The 16,495-nt window shown below is 40.8% G+C and overlaps 1 non-coding gene across 1 annotated transcript; it reads left to right on the forward strand.

Moving 5' to 3' along the window:
* The first annotated feature begins 2,901 nt into the window (after nt 1–2,901).
* LOC139577386 (U7 small nuclear RNA) lies at nt 2,902–2,955 on the forward strand. The gene has a single exon (XR_011675277.1). It is a non-coding gene; the product is annotated as a U7 small nuclear RNA (small nuclear RNA).
* The last annotated feature ends 13,540 nt before the right edge of the window (nt 2,956–16,495 follow it).

Genomic DNA, 16,495 nt, shown 5'->3' on the forward strand with positions numbered 1-16,495 from the left:
CAATGTCTCTGAGTCTGGTGAAGTTAAGTGTTGCTATTGTTTGTCTTCTCCGTATATATTTGGGGGGATTAACTGGTGGGTGTAATAACATATTCATCTCAATAGATCCATGTTAATATTTAGACATAGAACACCACAACATGTACAGTATGTCAAATCATTTGACGTTTCTTTGATCTCCATGTTATATAAACCTCAATCTCATTGATTGTTTACCTGTCCGTGTTGGGATGGGGATGCATTATCATTTTTTATAGTATATGTTTCTAGCCGGAGCAATAATCTCTAGTTGCAGATTACATCCAGGCACAGATATCAAAGGACATGACCTCCCAGAATGACCTTTGTGTCGATATTGATTACCTTACAGTCAACAGCCTAAGTGGACCTACCAGAGCAGAACATAGAGTTGTGGTGTTTTTCTGAAGAGGCTGTAGAGGCGTTGGTGACTTGCACTGCCCCAGCCTCAGACTCAGCCCCAGCCTCTGGATCCACCAGTACCGCCCGACCCGGTCTTGTGTAAACAGGTTTTATGTATACATTCTCTCGGTGTGTTTACTCATCCGACTGTGGCCGTGCATGCATTTGTGTGTGTGAGGCTTGAGTTTCACAGACCCTCCCTCTAGTCCTACTCCTCCTCGCTTGGTGCGGTCAGACCGTCACATCAGTGAGGCAGAGCAGGCAATGGAAAGTCAAGGTCGTGATGGATCGGTTCCTCCCGGACATTTACTGGTTCTCTCCCAAGGTGGTGTGGAGGTACATGGGTTCACATGGCTCTGTTCCCCACCTCCCTGCATGTCATCAGACTCCCTGTACCCTCCTGATGGAAGCTCTCTGTTGACTTCCTCTGCTGAAAGGGAGGCCTGACAAGCTATATGGCGTTGAGCGCTAAGCCATGAATTAGGATAAGTAACACACGGTTTTATGTCTTTATGTTATAGCTTTTCACTAAATTAAAACGTTCTCAGAGAAGGGGTTTGAGAAAGATTTATTTCAAATGAACATTACTCATGCTTTGGAAAGCTCTCGTGTCATAGTTTTATGATGTCTGCATATTACTCAGAAACAACCATTCTGTATTAGCTCCTCAAAACAACATTTGAAATACTTCTTGAGCAGATCCAATCCTCTTGTTGAGATGCACATCGGTGGTGTCAATCACTGTGTAACTGGATCACCTGATTTGCCTCTGAGAGGAGGAAAACAATGTGATGCAACAGCCTTCTGGGAGGGAGCAGGAGGCTCAGGTGAAGGCAGCAGGAGGCTCAGGTGAAGGCAGCAAGCCCTGACAGAGAGAGGGCTGTGTTCCCAGCCAGCCTGGAATGAGTTACCATCGCTCAGGGAGGAAAGGCTACCCACAAACCCCTTGCCTTTGGCTGTACATTTGAAGGTGCATGTCATTTCTTGTCAAGTTGCCCTGGAAACATTGGGTTGCCTCTTCACTGTCTTAAAGTTTGTGTTCAAACTGTCTGGAAGAAGATTCAAAAGATAAGCTGTCTCAGTGTCAGGTGAGGAATGTACATGCTTTAATCCTTCAAGTCCACATGAACTGTTTGTAAGAGTAAAGTGTAAATGTCCCTGCCCAACTAGTCCTGTCACAGGTCTGTTAGATAGCTACAGGTCTGACATACGCTTACAGAATGATGTGTATCCCAAATCTTTCATCCCTTACAGAGACAAATAGATAATAACATAGTTTGTTAGTGCTCTTCTTGGTCTCCTGACAATAAAGAGAACACCATCTAATCTTGCATTATCCCCGCAGTAGGTTGTATGCCAAACATAACTAGACTCACACTGCAGGGATGATGGCAAACACAGCATATTTGTGTCACCACAGCAATTGGAACAGAACAACATTAATAGACCGTGCGGGTGTTAATACAATTAAGAGAGAAATATGCAAAGTATGTGACTGTACAACTGCCCTGCAGTATCTACATAGACAGGTGTCAGCCATCTTTAGTGTTTACGACAATGCTCCCCCAGAAAATTATGTCATTGTAGCCTAATTGAATTAATGAATGATGTCTGGGAGCTTGGATTTCAGCACGAGTTCAGCCTTGAAGAATTTAAAGCTGTTAATGATCTCAGCAGGAGGAGCCCTGCTCTAAAACAATAAACTCATCAGCATTGGACATATAGAAACAACACATTACTGGTGCTTTAGGACCCAGTAGGCTACAAGTGCTGAGCAATGTCTTAATGGCTATTGGTTTCTCTTTTTCTTCCATGTTGACTGGACAATGAGGAAACGCTGATCTAGTATTATGGCCATATCCAATGACCAATAACTTAAGTCTTTAGCAGCCTGCATTACTTCACAGTTGTACACTTTGCTGATTCATTTGACATATTGGGGAAAGAAAGGTCCTACCTGCATACATTTTGTTCTTGTCTAAACATATTTCTTATGGCTCTACCCACATGAAAAATACTACAGTTTACTATAGTATTTACTGTAGTGGTTTTGCGGACTGTAGTATTCTGTAGTACTTACTATAGAATTCTGTAGTAAACGGAATACTGTAGAATACTATACTGTACATTGTAGTATCCCTCGATCATGTGTAGTACTTACTTTAGAATGTTGTTGTATACTGTAGGATACTGCAGTAAATACAACAGAATACTACAGTCCACAAAAACACTACAGTAAATATTATTGTATTGTCTGCAAAAACACTACAGTTTTTTAACTATAGTGATACCACAGTATTTAATTTGCATAAACCCTGCCCATTCCCCATATCCCAATTTGTTCCACCCATAAGTGAGAAACCTACATGCCAAGTTTAGACGATGTGTTGTGTTCGCTACAGGTTATAGAAAAGAGCAGAAGCGCTGAACTATCTTTTCAGACCCCAGTCCTACCTACCTACCTACAGTACAGGTTATGAAAAATGTGCTCTTTTAGTATTTGTCCAGTAGTTTTCCTCAAGGAGAAAGAACCCACTTCTAAAGATAAAAACACTATAGTAAATACTACAGTAAGGTTTGCAAAAATACTACAGTAAACACTACACTTTAGTACAATAATGTCCTCAAAAACACTACAGTAAATACTATAGTATATACAAAAAAACTATAGTAATACTACAGTATTTAGACACAGTAAACTGTAAATACTGCAGTATTCTACATTAATATCTGCAAAAGCACTATAGTACATACTACAATATATTACAGTCCACAAAAACACCACCGTTTTTAAACTATAGTAATACTACAGTATTTAGAAAATAGTAAACTATAGTATTTTTTCAAGTGGTTAAGGCAACCACAACAAAAAGCAAGTTGACTAAAGACAAATATAAAGAATAAAGCAGACATGATCATCAGAAGGTTCTAGCACTTCATAGATGTATAGTAGTTAGAACCATGCAGTGAGCTGTCAGACAAGCAGTGTCTCAGTGATGTGACTTTACTGCCTCTGCCCAAGGACCTGTAACCCATTTGACAATTATTGCAACCCCATTAGCACTGCTACCTCTGTCTGGACATGTGAAATGAGACTAAAAGTGTCGCTGTGATGAAAGAGATTCTCTTTAAGGGGCATTCTAGCAAGGTGTGTCAGCAGAGGGGTGATTAAAAAGATTAGGGGCGGGGGGCAGCATTTGTGTGTGTCTTCTTATCTATGTTATGGGTACATATACATGCATAAGATCCAGTGATCTGCTGGGGAAGCTGGGTTTTGTTAGCAGTACGGTTGAGGTACTCTATCATCATCACAGAACATAGAGAGGAGCTGTTCACTTGATATCCATGCAGTGATCCCATGGAGGATTTGACATGAATTGTGATGTTAGCTGGACCACACTGTTGAGTCAGCCAGGTGCATGCCCTCTTGGACCATGGTGGACAAAGGATTCAGGAAACGCTGTTCTAGTTGTAGAAGAAACACTTCATCTTCATCGAGTGGTGGTCATAATAGTTACATTGCCCGACGCCGTCAAGTTGATGACAATAAAATCCGCATTATCATTATGAGTTAAATTGCACAGATTGTGTCACATTTTTAAGTAGGCTTGTTTAAAAGATTAAAATAGCATTGTAAGAAAGAGTTATTTTGGGATTGTGAATCCCACTTTACTGTGTTTAAAAGTTTAATCAGTAAAATCCACAGAAATTTGGATTGGGTATAGACTTTTTTTTCAAGTTGACTTTAATCAAGAGAATGCATTAATAGCCAGCTTTTCATCTAATAAAAACTAGCTGTCTAGACAACTTCATTGTTGCCACTGTTTCTGTCATTGCTAAATGTTGGACTTTTCACATCTGTCTTTATTTTCATTTGGTTTTTCACTGTCTATCACTGTGTGGTTTCCACATTTGCTGGGTGTTTTTCAAAATCTCCACACGAATCTTTCCAAGACTCTATAATACATTTATTATCATATTTTCTCCATGGTTAACCATATATACTTTATTCATTCCTTCAGATATTTTTCAATAAACAGTCAAAGAAATAAACATGTATCAATTTCTTATGGTCAGTATTTTTGTTGAAAACCATTGAATGCTCTCAAAAGCTAAGGCTTGGCAATACGCACATGGAGTAATACAACTCTTCAACAAAAAAATATTGATATAAAACAAACTACTGTATTTACAAAGAAAGAGAGTCAAAGCCTTTTTTATACAACAATCATACACAGCTATTGTGCCAAGTGTCAAGTTTTCCACCAAAATCCTTAACAGGATGGCTGAATGATGACTTTCTAGTCTCAATAGACCAACATGTTTTTGGACCAAAGTTTCTCAGTGTCCAGTCTTGTGGGCTGTGACCAGTAAGGAGTTAGTAGGATGAAAAAAATGCAGGTTCTAGTGTCTTGGATTAATTATTGTATGGCGGGGAACTCCCTGTTCTGTTTGGAGGGCTTAGCTTGCGCAGGGTGATGTTTTCTTTTGGGCCTTTTCCACAGGGATTGGTTTGCCCTCATCTTTGATAGTTAACCCAGGGTGACTCTGTCCCCAGGGCCCATCCAGCTCCCAACTCCCACCTCCCAGGACCCCCTGCTTCTCATTAGGTCCTGTCCACTCATGGGACCACAGTATATGAACCTCATGCCTCCTTCACAACCATCAAACCACGCCAACATGGATTTAAGGTAACAAATACTGTACAGTCTCTTTTGTAGCTTCAAAGCCACAGAAGGGAAAACAAATGGTAGTGGGTTGTTCTGGTTCCCTGCTTGTTCTGAATGTTTCAAGTTTCAAGTTTTAGTGAAATGCAAGTACAGTGAAATGCCTTTCTTGCTTGCTCTTTAAGTAGAACAAAAACACATGAGAAATAGAAATAAGAAGAACACGAGAGAGTAAGTAAGCTACTGTATATACAGGGTCAGTTCCAGGGTCAGTGCAAATACCATATTTACAATGTGCCGTTCTGCCTCACTAGGAGAGACCAAAAAATGTCCTCCCACCAAAAAAAAATAGAATGGTCCCAGTAAGCAAAATGCAGTTGAAAAGACATGTAAAATACGTATTTTCTAGACGTTGAAGTTAGGTTCAATTTAGGTTCTGAATGGAAGGTGAAAAGACATATTGTCAGTAAGTTTAAAATACATATTTTGCAGGACGTTGAAAAGGCATCTTTTCCAAACATTGAAAAACATGTATTTTCCTAATATTGAAATCAGGCAAATATTTTGTTCTGAATAAAAGTTCAAAAGACGTAATTTATAGACGTCTGTGTTTGGGCCAAACCAAGGCTGGCCCAGACCCGACAAAATCTGAACCAAACATAGACGTCTGTACGTGCTTACTGGGGTGTAGCCTACCATTTCGGCTGCAATGGACATTTTATGAATGCCCATCCATGTGGTAGGCTCACCATTTGTAAAACAGGCCGTTGCATTGGCTTTATTAGTTCTGATTCCTGTGACTAATCAATTTGGCTATTTAAGCTCTGAAAATCAGCAACTCAACTTTATCAGGTGTTATTGTCAGCCTATTTGCAATGTGTTAACACAGCAGGAAATGCAAACGTATTTTATTTTTGGGTATGATCAGCTTGTCAAAAATGTATCGATACAAACTTGAAACCACTGATCACGACAATGGGGTGAAACTCCTGGACAACAGTTGTGATTGTCCATTCCATATTGTCCATTTTACTTTGACCTGTCCTGTTTTTAGGATATGTTGATTGTTAACATGACAGCTCATTTTTTATTTTATTTTATTTAGGTTAAGCTATTTGATCGGAGAAACCTGCATGAGGTTAAAAGTGTCCGTCTCATTACACTGTCATACATTTTATCTCCAGCCTGTAGGCTGCAGAAAAGGCTGCATACTCTTTCTACAATATCCTATATCTGCTATATTATTTATGTTAGATACTTTTTTGACGGAATGTTGGTGGAGCGCCGCAGCTCTCTCCAACAGCACTCTGGACATTTTGCGCCCCTGCCTTTGACAAAGTCGACACTGTATCACAGGGTGACATCAGCGCTCACTTAAAAAGCCCATATGCCAATGGTTGAGAGAAATTGTAATTGCTTTTGGGCAGAATTATGTGAGGTTTTATGTGTTGTTGTTGGAGTTGGGTCTTGGTCAGTTTAGCTCAGAAAATGCCGCACTCGTCAATCTGCTATCATAGGCGGTGGCCTAATCCTGCCTAATGAGCGGGCCGGCAGTGGATACCAGAGTGATAGAGGTAGATATGTATAGGTGACTAGGCATCAGGATATACATGATAAACCGAGTAGCAGCACTGTATCTGATGATAATAGGTGAGTGTGTGTAGAGTCAGTAATAATGTTAATAATGTTATGTACATTTGAAGTCAGAAGTTTACATACACCTTCGCCAAATACATTTAAACTCAGTTTTTCACAATTCCTGACAATTAATCTTAGTAAAAATTCCCTGTCTTAGGTCATTTAGGATCACCACTTTATTTTAAGAATGTGAAATGTCAGAATAATAGTGAGAGAATGATTTATTTAATCTTTAACTTCACTAGGGTAGGGGGCAGCATTCGTAATTTTGGATGAAAAGCGTGCCCAAATTAAACTGCCTGCTTCTTAGGCTCAGAAGCTAGGATATGCATATAATTAGTAGATTTGGATAGGAAACACTCTAAAGTTTCCAAAACTGTTAAAATAATGTCTGTGAGTATAACAGAACTGATATGGAAGGCGAAAACCTGAAGAAAATCCAACATGGAAGTACTATTATTTTGAAAGGCTGTTTTTCCATTGAAAGCCTATCCACCATACAAAGACTTAGGACCCAGTTCACGATATCTATTGCTTCCTCTACATGTGGCCAGTCTTTAGGCATTGTTTCAGGCTTTTACTCTGAAAAAGGAGGGAGCTACAGCACTTTCAATGAGAGGCCAGTGAAAATTTCCAGCCATGAGTCCTGCCATGAGTCCCGGGTGTGCACATTTCTTGTTTCTCCTTTTCTATTGGCAAAGCTTTTGTCGGATGAAATATTATTGATTATTTATGACAAAAACAACCTGAGGCTGGATTTTAAACATCGTTTGACATGTTTCTACTAACTTTTATTGTACATTTTTGACTTTTCGTCTTGATTTTGAGAGCGCGCATTGTGCCTTTGGATTTCTGAACTAAACGCACCAACAAAACAGAGGTTTTTGGACATAAAGAGGGACATTAAAGAGGAACAAAACAAACATTTATTGTCTAACATGGAGACCTGGGAGTGCCACCAGATGAAGATCATCAAAGGTAAGTGATTCATTTTAATGCTATTTCTGACTTTTGTGAGCCCTCTCCTTGGCTGGAAAATGGCTGTATGGTTTTTGTGGCTAGGCGCAGACCTAACATAATCGCATGGTGTGCTTTCTACGTAAAGACTTTTTAAAATCGGTTAGGATGGTGTTCTTCGGCTTGCAAGCCTCCCCCTTTTTCCTCCACACATAACAATGGTCATTATGGCCAAACAGTTCTATTTTTGTTTCATCAGACCAGAGGACAATTCTACAAAAAGTGAGATCTTTGTCACCATGTGCAGTTGCAAACCGCAGTCTGGCTTTTTTGTGGCGGTTTTGGAGCAGTGGCTTCTTCCTTGCTGAGCGGCCTTTCAGGTTATGTCGATATAGGACTAGTTTTACTGTGGATATAGATACTTTTGTATCTGTTTCCTCCAACATCTTCACAAGGTCCTTTGCTGTTGTTCTGGGATTGATTTGCACTTTTCACACCAAAGTACGTTCATCTCTAGGAGACAGAACGTGTCTCCTTCCTGAGCGGTATGACGGCTGAGTGGTCCCACGGTGTTTATACTTGCGTACTATTGTTTGTACAGATGAACGTGGTACCTTCAGGCGTTTGGAAATTGCTCCCAAGGATGAACCAGACTTGTGGAGGTCTACACTTGTATTTCTGAGGTCTGGCTGATTTATTTTGATTTTTCCATGATGTCAAGCAAAGAGGCACCGAGTTTGAAGGTAGTCCTTGAAATACATCCACAGGTACACCTCCAATTGACTCAAATTATGTCAATTAGCCTATCAGAAGCTTCTAAAGCCATGTCATCATTTTCTGGAATTTTCCAAGCTGTTTAAAGGCACAGTCAACTTAGTGTATGTAAACTTCTGACCCACTGGAATTGTGATACAGTGAATTATAAGTGAAATAATCTGTCTGTAAACAATTGTTGGAAAAATTACTTGTAGATGTCCTAACCGACTTGCCAAAACTATTGTTTGTTAGCAAGAAATGTGTGGAGTGGTTGAAAAACGAGTTTTAATGACTCCAACCTAAGTGTATGTAAACTTCCGACTTCAACTGTATGTGTGAGCAAATGAAGCGTGTGTGTGCGTGTGCGTGTGTGTGTTGTAGTGTCAGTGTCAGTGTGTATTAGACCTCAGGATAAGACCCAGATGCAGACAGTTCAAATCACATAAGTTTATTTGCGAAACAGAGGGTAGGCAAACGACAGGTCAAGGGCAGGCAGAGGTCAGTAATCCAGGGCAGAGTCCGTAAGGTACAGAACTGCAGGCAGGCTCAGGGTCAGGGCATGCAGAATGGTCAAAACCAGAAGAACTAGAAAACAGGGACTAAAGAGAACAGGGGTACGGAAAAAGACGCTGGTACACTTGACGAGACAAGACGAACTGGCAACAGACAAACAGAAAACACAGGTATAAATGCACAGGGGATAATGGGGAAAATGGGCGACAAGCACAAGACAGGTGAAACAGATGAGGGTGTGACAGTGTGTGGGTGTGAGTGAGTGTTTCTGTAGAGTATGCATAGAGCAAAATCAAACAGAAGGTGAGACACTTCCTCTGATATCTGCAGATATCAGTAGTGAGAGCCAGTCCAAAGACATTACGTTCTCATGACATTTCAAACTGCATTATTGCTTGACACTTGAGGCTTTGTATGGGTATATTACTTCCTATTTGGGTTTAAGGCTTCATGTAAATGAGAAGAATATATTAATGCAAGGACAATATTTAGGCTTTGTTTAATTGTGCATTTATCACTCTTCTGTGTGTGTGTGTGTGTGTGTGTTTGTGTGTGCGCGCACGCACGTGCACGCGTGTTGTGTAATACAGTCATCACTATTGATTTAGGTGACAGGGGATATTGACGCTCGCTGAGTCACTGCTATCACAGTGTGTGATGATGATGAGACATGAATTTGTCTGGCCCGCCTCACAGCAACACAAAGGGCTGAATAGAGAGCAGGAGGTCGGGATGGGGCCTGTGGCCAGACTGGCGGCAGGCCCATCTGAGGGCCAACAGCCAGCCAACCAGCCAGCCACCTGCATGGTACTGCTGGCCTATTCTCCCTGGAGCTGCCTTCCTCTCTCTGCCAGGCATCATCTGCAACCCAGCCATATCCTGCTCTTTCCTACTCTAATATCTTCTCAGTCCATCTCATCTGTCCATCTCGTCGGCTGAGTTTGTATGTGACGAGTGTCATAGCCTCAGCTGTGATCTGGCTTCTTTTCAGCTGCTTTTCAGCTTTCACAATATGGTAGCCAGGACAAGGATTAGCTGGGCATTTTGTTGTTTGTTTGACTGTGCAACTTGTTTGTTGTCTCATGGCCTTTTGATCTTTTTCACTTTAGGCTTATCTAATATCCATACAATTTAATTTCATAGGACACAAAATGATTGCTTGTTTTTGTTAATGCAGTGGTGTGAATTGTGTTGATTGCCATTGTGTTCAATGAAATGATATAAGGTTTGCTACAAAACAAGAGAAAGTTACTGAATCTGTCATAAAACTATCTTGTACATTTTACTTTTCCTCCGACAATCATTATGTTCCCTCCTGTACTCCCTGTTCACCCATGCCTGCGTGGCGATGCATGACTCCAACACCATCACTAAGTTTGCTGACGACACGACACTGGTAGGCCTGATCACCGGTGAGGATGAGACAGCCTACAGGGAGGTGGTGCCGGAAGAACAACCCCTCCCTCAATGTCAGTAAGACCAAGGAGCTGATTGTGGACTACAGGAAAAGAGCGCGGGGGGGGGGGGGGGGTTATGACAACGGACTGACCCTGTATACAGTGTGTTACTTTCTTGTGAGTTTTTATTTCTCATGTGTTTTTGTTCTACCTTGTTGTTTTTAGTATTACATTGTTATTGACAACTGCATTGTTGGGTTTAGAACTTGCAAGAAGGGCATTTCACTGTACTTGTGCATGTGACATTAAAACTTGAAACATGATGTGAATGTTTTATTAAAATCTTAGAAATGCAAAATCATATTTTGATAATATAATGAGCAGCGGGTGGGGTGGAACAGAGGAACGTTCTTAGCTGTGCCAAGGCAGTAAAAAATAAGGGTTGCTTTTATATTTGATTGTATAAGCTGTGCGATGTATTTCATAAACAATGTGTTGAAATCATATGATCAAACTACACTGCTGCTCTCCCTCTCCAGTTAATTGAGAGAAAAGCAATTGAAATATATTTTAAAATATGCTATGCTCAACATCCAACTGTGTCTATCTTCTTAAAAGTAAAATAGCTTCACCTGAAATGAGAAATACCAAAGAAAATATTTATTAGAACTACTTTCATGATACTTCTTTGAGACCTAGTCTTAATTAAAGATGAAAGTGAAGAATATAAAAAAATAAAAATAAAATACATTATTGGCACTGTGACACATTCTTGTCACATTGTATCTTCCAAGATTAGTTGACTTAATTTACCTGCCACTGGGAAGGTGAAAATAATGACCAATCAAATGTCAATGCTACACTCCAAAGCTGGTAATATAGTAAGGCCTGAGAACATAATTCTCTAGTAGGATTCTGTATGGGTGTTACTTTTACAGTTTTCATGAAACAGTCAATTTATGGGGAAATATTTGTGGTGATATTGTCTAAGCTGTAGATAAGAGTTTGATTTTTTACTGTCTTGTCTGCATTTTGCTACACCCGTGATAACATCTGCAAAATATGTGTAAGTGACCAATAAAATTTGATTTGATTTGTTCTGTGGTCAACCTGCGGTGGGGCCAAACTTATCTCTGCCAGGTTAATACTGCCCCCTGGAACCCATTCACTGTATTGCAATCATGTTCAAAATGGAATTGTGAATTAATTCGAAGCAGTTAGATAATAAAATGTAAGTGTCAATATTTTGTAATCCTTTTGTACTTAATCAATATCAAGTTAAAACCATATCTCTGAAATCATTCTAGAAGTAAGCGCACATGTTAAAATGAAGTGTGGTAACTTCTTACTGTCATAATTAACGCTAAGCATCAGACTCATAACTTTGTCCATGTGTTGGTGATGGTTTTCATGTGTTGATAACTTCATTATCCGAAATGATTACTGCAGTTTTTAATAAGCCTATGTTTCATCACCATAACATACCATACCAACCTGCATGGTTCAGTATGATGATGGATTGCCTATAATGATTTTAAACTGAGAATGGTGATAAAACCCTGAATGCTAAAAAATCCCTTCGCCTATTGAGGGTATTTATTCCAAGTAATATTTTAAAATGTAATTATGTAAATAATTACTATTTTAGATATTGTTGTTGTTGGTAATTTCCAGACCATAAATAGAAAGTTGCAACATGTGTTTATGTAATAAATAAATAATTAGCATACCTATATTTACCTTCACATTGCAAGAGGCATTTGTCCAATTTTCATTTCATACAAATTTAAACTACTGTCTCTTATGGAACTTAATCAGTACAGACCCATCCTTGGCTGCTTCAACTTTACAAACTGGTGTAACATTTACAATTGTTTTTAACATCAATAGATTTTAATTCCATCAAGGGTCACCCTGGGAGGTGAAATATTAGTTCTGTTTTGTGATCCTCCATTTTCCTGTAATGTTTCCTCTGAAAGACAGACAGTGATGTTTTAGGATTATGACCCCAGAACCCCAACAAACAGGTCATCCAAACATGTGATTCAGAGGAAGATAAAGGCAGACGGAGCACACCAGGATCCCTGTCCCAGACAATAAGAAGCTGAAACAGAGGAGGAGAGAAATTCCCATCCCAGCTGTAGGCCTTGTCGGATCCCCATCCTAAATTCCTGAGCTGTCTGGAGGAGCCCTCAGGACTGGCAGGCTGGCAGGGTGCGTTGTGGGAGTCTGGCCTGCTTCTGTAAGCCCAGGCGGGGGGTATGGAGGAGCTTTTGGGGATAATTTGATAACTTGTGCATTTTTGACCCCCTCATGGTCCCACTGTCTCTGCTACAGGGGAGTCAGTCTGGGTTAGATGGAGCCACCAGCAGCCCTTCAGTATATCTTACACATTCATGCCAGTGATAATTCACAAACCTGTCATGGATTGGTCTCTAATATACACAGAACCAATAATGTGTGTCAACCTCCAAGGTACAGTGAAGACGGAGTTCATGAGAAGGTCAAAGTTGGTGTACTTTACTACTGCTCTGGCCTTGATCATCCAAACTTGTTTTGTGAGGGGCATGACGTAGAGATCATCAGCCTAGGGCAAAGACAAGGCTGGTAGGGAGACTTTCTGAGACTGTCTGAATGCTGAAAGCACTTTCAGGGATACAACCTTTCTGAACAGGTTTGCAGATCCATGCAAGTACCAAAACAAAGTAATTATCACCAGCCTGAAGGAGAGAGTGTCTGTTTTAGACTTATCTAAAGTTCCATCAAGATACTAAAACGTAGTAGAATTGAAAACACAGACTAGAGTCAGATGTGGGGGGAGAATTCTGTTCTGACCTGATGGAAACCAAATCCTGTGCATTGCTGTTTAAGCAGAAATATCAAACAACTTCAGATAATATTTCTATGTGCGGAACTCACACTCAGATGTTCCCTTTCTTTGATGCTCCAAGAGTTTCTGCACTACGATAAATAAACAGTAATGCGGGGGAGAGATTACAGACCAAAATGGCTGCAACAGGGAGGAAGCTATGAATCTAGTGAATGGTAATGAATCACATTCACTTGCATGAAGATACAAGGACTCAGCACTGTGTGTATTGTCCATAGTCCTGTCTGTCATACTACATGAGAGTTGACCTGTTGTCATATGTGATGATTCAGGGGGATAGCTACTGCAGCCATAGCTCTACATGGCTCTCTGTGTGTGACCGGTTCTCAAAGGGGGCGGCTGTGGCGGCTATCCATTATCAGTAACAGGTCAGGGTTGCACAATGGGGGCACTGTCAGATCTGTCGGGGATGCACTGTGGTAGGTACAGGGGTCACTTTGATCTCCATGCATATGTTCACTGGAGTGTGCCATGTCAGAAAACTGATCCACTCTGGACATTTCCCTCCAGTAACCATCTCAGAATCCATCTCCTGCAGACGAAAAAACAACAACAAGAAATACAAAAATGTGTGTCTTAATTAAATCAAAGGAAAGTGAGTTAGATAAAAGGATGCCTGTCTGGGGGGGGGAGGGGGGTGTGTGTGTGTGTGTGTGTGTGTGTGTGTGTGTGTGTGTGTGTGTGTGTGTGTGTGTGTGTGTGTGTGTGTGTGTGTGTGTGTGTGTGTGTGTGTGTGTGTGTGTGTGTGTGTGTGTGTGTGTGTGTGTGTGTGTGTGTGTGTGTCTCACATGGGAGCCAAGACTGCCCTGTCTGTGTTTGTGGGCCTGAGTGCCCCTGGTGGGTGTGTTCACTTAAAAGGGCTCAGTGAACTGTGAGGACATGAGACAGAGCCGCCCAGCTGGCCCAGGGCACCGGGACACGGGTTCACCCAGAGAACGTGAGCTGTGCCGGGGAACAGGGCTGAGACTGGCACCCACAACCCTCCACTCCACAAGTCAACAGGCCCGTCTGAACCTCCCTATGTTTTTACTTGCTTGTCGCTGGAAAACTGGGTTCTGGTATGGCTACTATAAGTATACATTACACTCAAAGATCTTTCCTGAAATTGTCAGTTTTTGTGTTATTTACAAAAAGTATTTTAGAGAAGATATTAGAAACAGCCAGACTCAGTAATGATCAATGATTATATTGACTGATTGATTGGTTGGTTATAGTCCAGCCCATTCATATTGCATTTACAGTACATAATAATTGAATGGCGAAGTAAGACAAACATTTCACTAACCATTTCTCAAGAGTAAATGTTATCATAATAAGCTTTGAAAGTTTAACATATATTTTCAGCCAAGATGTCTAAAGTTTGAAGAAACACTCTTCCTGCTGGATCATGTAATTCCGAAGAGAAGCACTGTACAGACAGTGTTATGTCCCAGTCACTGTCTGACTCAAGCTGAGTATCTGTATTAGGTTATAATGTTTGCTGTTTTAAAGTGAGGATCTGTCTTCTTTTCTTTCTTTTCTTTTTTGAGGACATTGAGGTAGACAGAGCCCGAGGGCCATCATCCGGCTGGGATCTTAGGAAGTTTCCAGACAACCATCCACTCTGTGGACCCTGCCGTTACTCTGGGTGAGGTCTGACGGATGTCAATTGAACCGGTATTTAAATATTTAAGCAACAAACATTACAAGTTCCCCCTTGGGTGCAGTTATCAGGTAATGCTGCCGCAGTGCTCCCCAGAGCATCATGGTTAGGATTACAGTGTAAATTAAAGCTGACACTAAGAAGTGCTCCTCACAGTGACCTGCAGAAACCAGCAGACAAAAGGCTCTATTATAGCGGAGGACAAAAGGGAGGTTACTGGAGATGCATGAGCCCACTCTCGCCTAGTCAGTGTGTCTGCTGGAGGAGGAATGCCTGGTGTTGCTGTACCACAACACGCGCACACACACACACACAGCCGCAGGATACACAAACACATCATCCACTTTTCCAGAAAGCTTTCATTATTGTATATCATAAGATGTGATTTCTCAGGTTATCACACAGAAAGGTCAACAGTGATCTGTACCAGGTATATAGTATGTACTGGTGTCATACTGAAATGACCTGGCCAGAGTCCTGTGTTTTTTTGTGTGAAGAAAGTAATATCTGCCTATTCTGGTGTCAAGAGGTTAGAACAACACAAAATCTCTCTCTATCTTCTCTCTCTCTCTCTCTCTGTCTCTTTCTCTGTCTCCTCATGCCGACACCATTTGTGAATTCCAGGAGATTTTATCCTATCTCTCTCCATCTGCTGTCTCCATGGTCCTCAGCAGGCTTTCACCTCCACACTAATTCCCCACTTCATCTCAGAGTCAGGATGACAGGCCTGCATGGTCATTCTCCTCCCCATCTATCTGTCCACCCTGCTGTCCCCACCCTCTCTCTCCCCTGCACCCAGGCACTTTCAGTCCACGGACAAATTGGTCACCTGAGTTGCCCACATGACATGAAATGACTGACAGAAAATATTGTATAATTTGTTTGAATCAGAGATATCCAACTGTCTTTTTTGAGTTCTTGAAATAAAATTAAATAAGACTTAAAGGATTTCAAAAAATGTGATAGGCTGTCACGAGGCTGTCACAAACACAGAGATCCTACACATCACAGAGTTCTACAGTTTGTGGAATTATATGGTCACAAATACACCATAATTTCAACATTCCACTGCTTGTACTTGATGCTGGCTGTGTCATCATACCGAAACCACATTATGAGAACAGCTTGGTGATTTTCAATAGAGCCCTATGGAGGGAGAGGACTACAGGGTTGTAGAGGTCACTGGAGAGATCAACACACACGATGTTTAATAATGCATAGGGCCTTGCAGTGTTCACAAAGTGTCAGCTGCCAATACCAATCTTGTCACTTCACCACCTTAGATTAGAGCTACATACAGCCATTACTGATAGATATCCCTATTGATTTTGGAATATTGTTCACATTGATTTTTCCCCTTTGTCCCAGGTTGAATTCCTTTTAATAAATGATATGGTAGTACTATTGGCATCCATGTTCACACGTTTTTTTATTGTTGTTATTGTCACATGACCTGCATATGTATTGCCATACTAGAATATATATATAGGTCTATATAAGCTGGTAATAAAGTCCAACAAGTCCAAGTCAAATTGTATACGCTTGGTATATACATTCTTGTGTCATTGTCTGTAATGTAGCTCAGAGATATTTTATTGCAAAGTACTGCAGATGC

This window comes from Salvelinus alpinus, chromosome 5, assembly GCF_045679555.1.
Source record: "Salvelinus alpinus chromosome 5, SLU_Salpinus.1, whole genome shotgun sequence".
In the NCBI taxonomy this organism is placed as follows: Eukaryota; Metazoa; Chordata; class Actinopteri; order Salmoniformes; family Salmonidae; genus Salvelinus; species Salvelinus alpinus.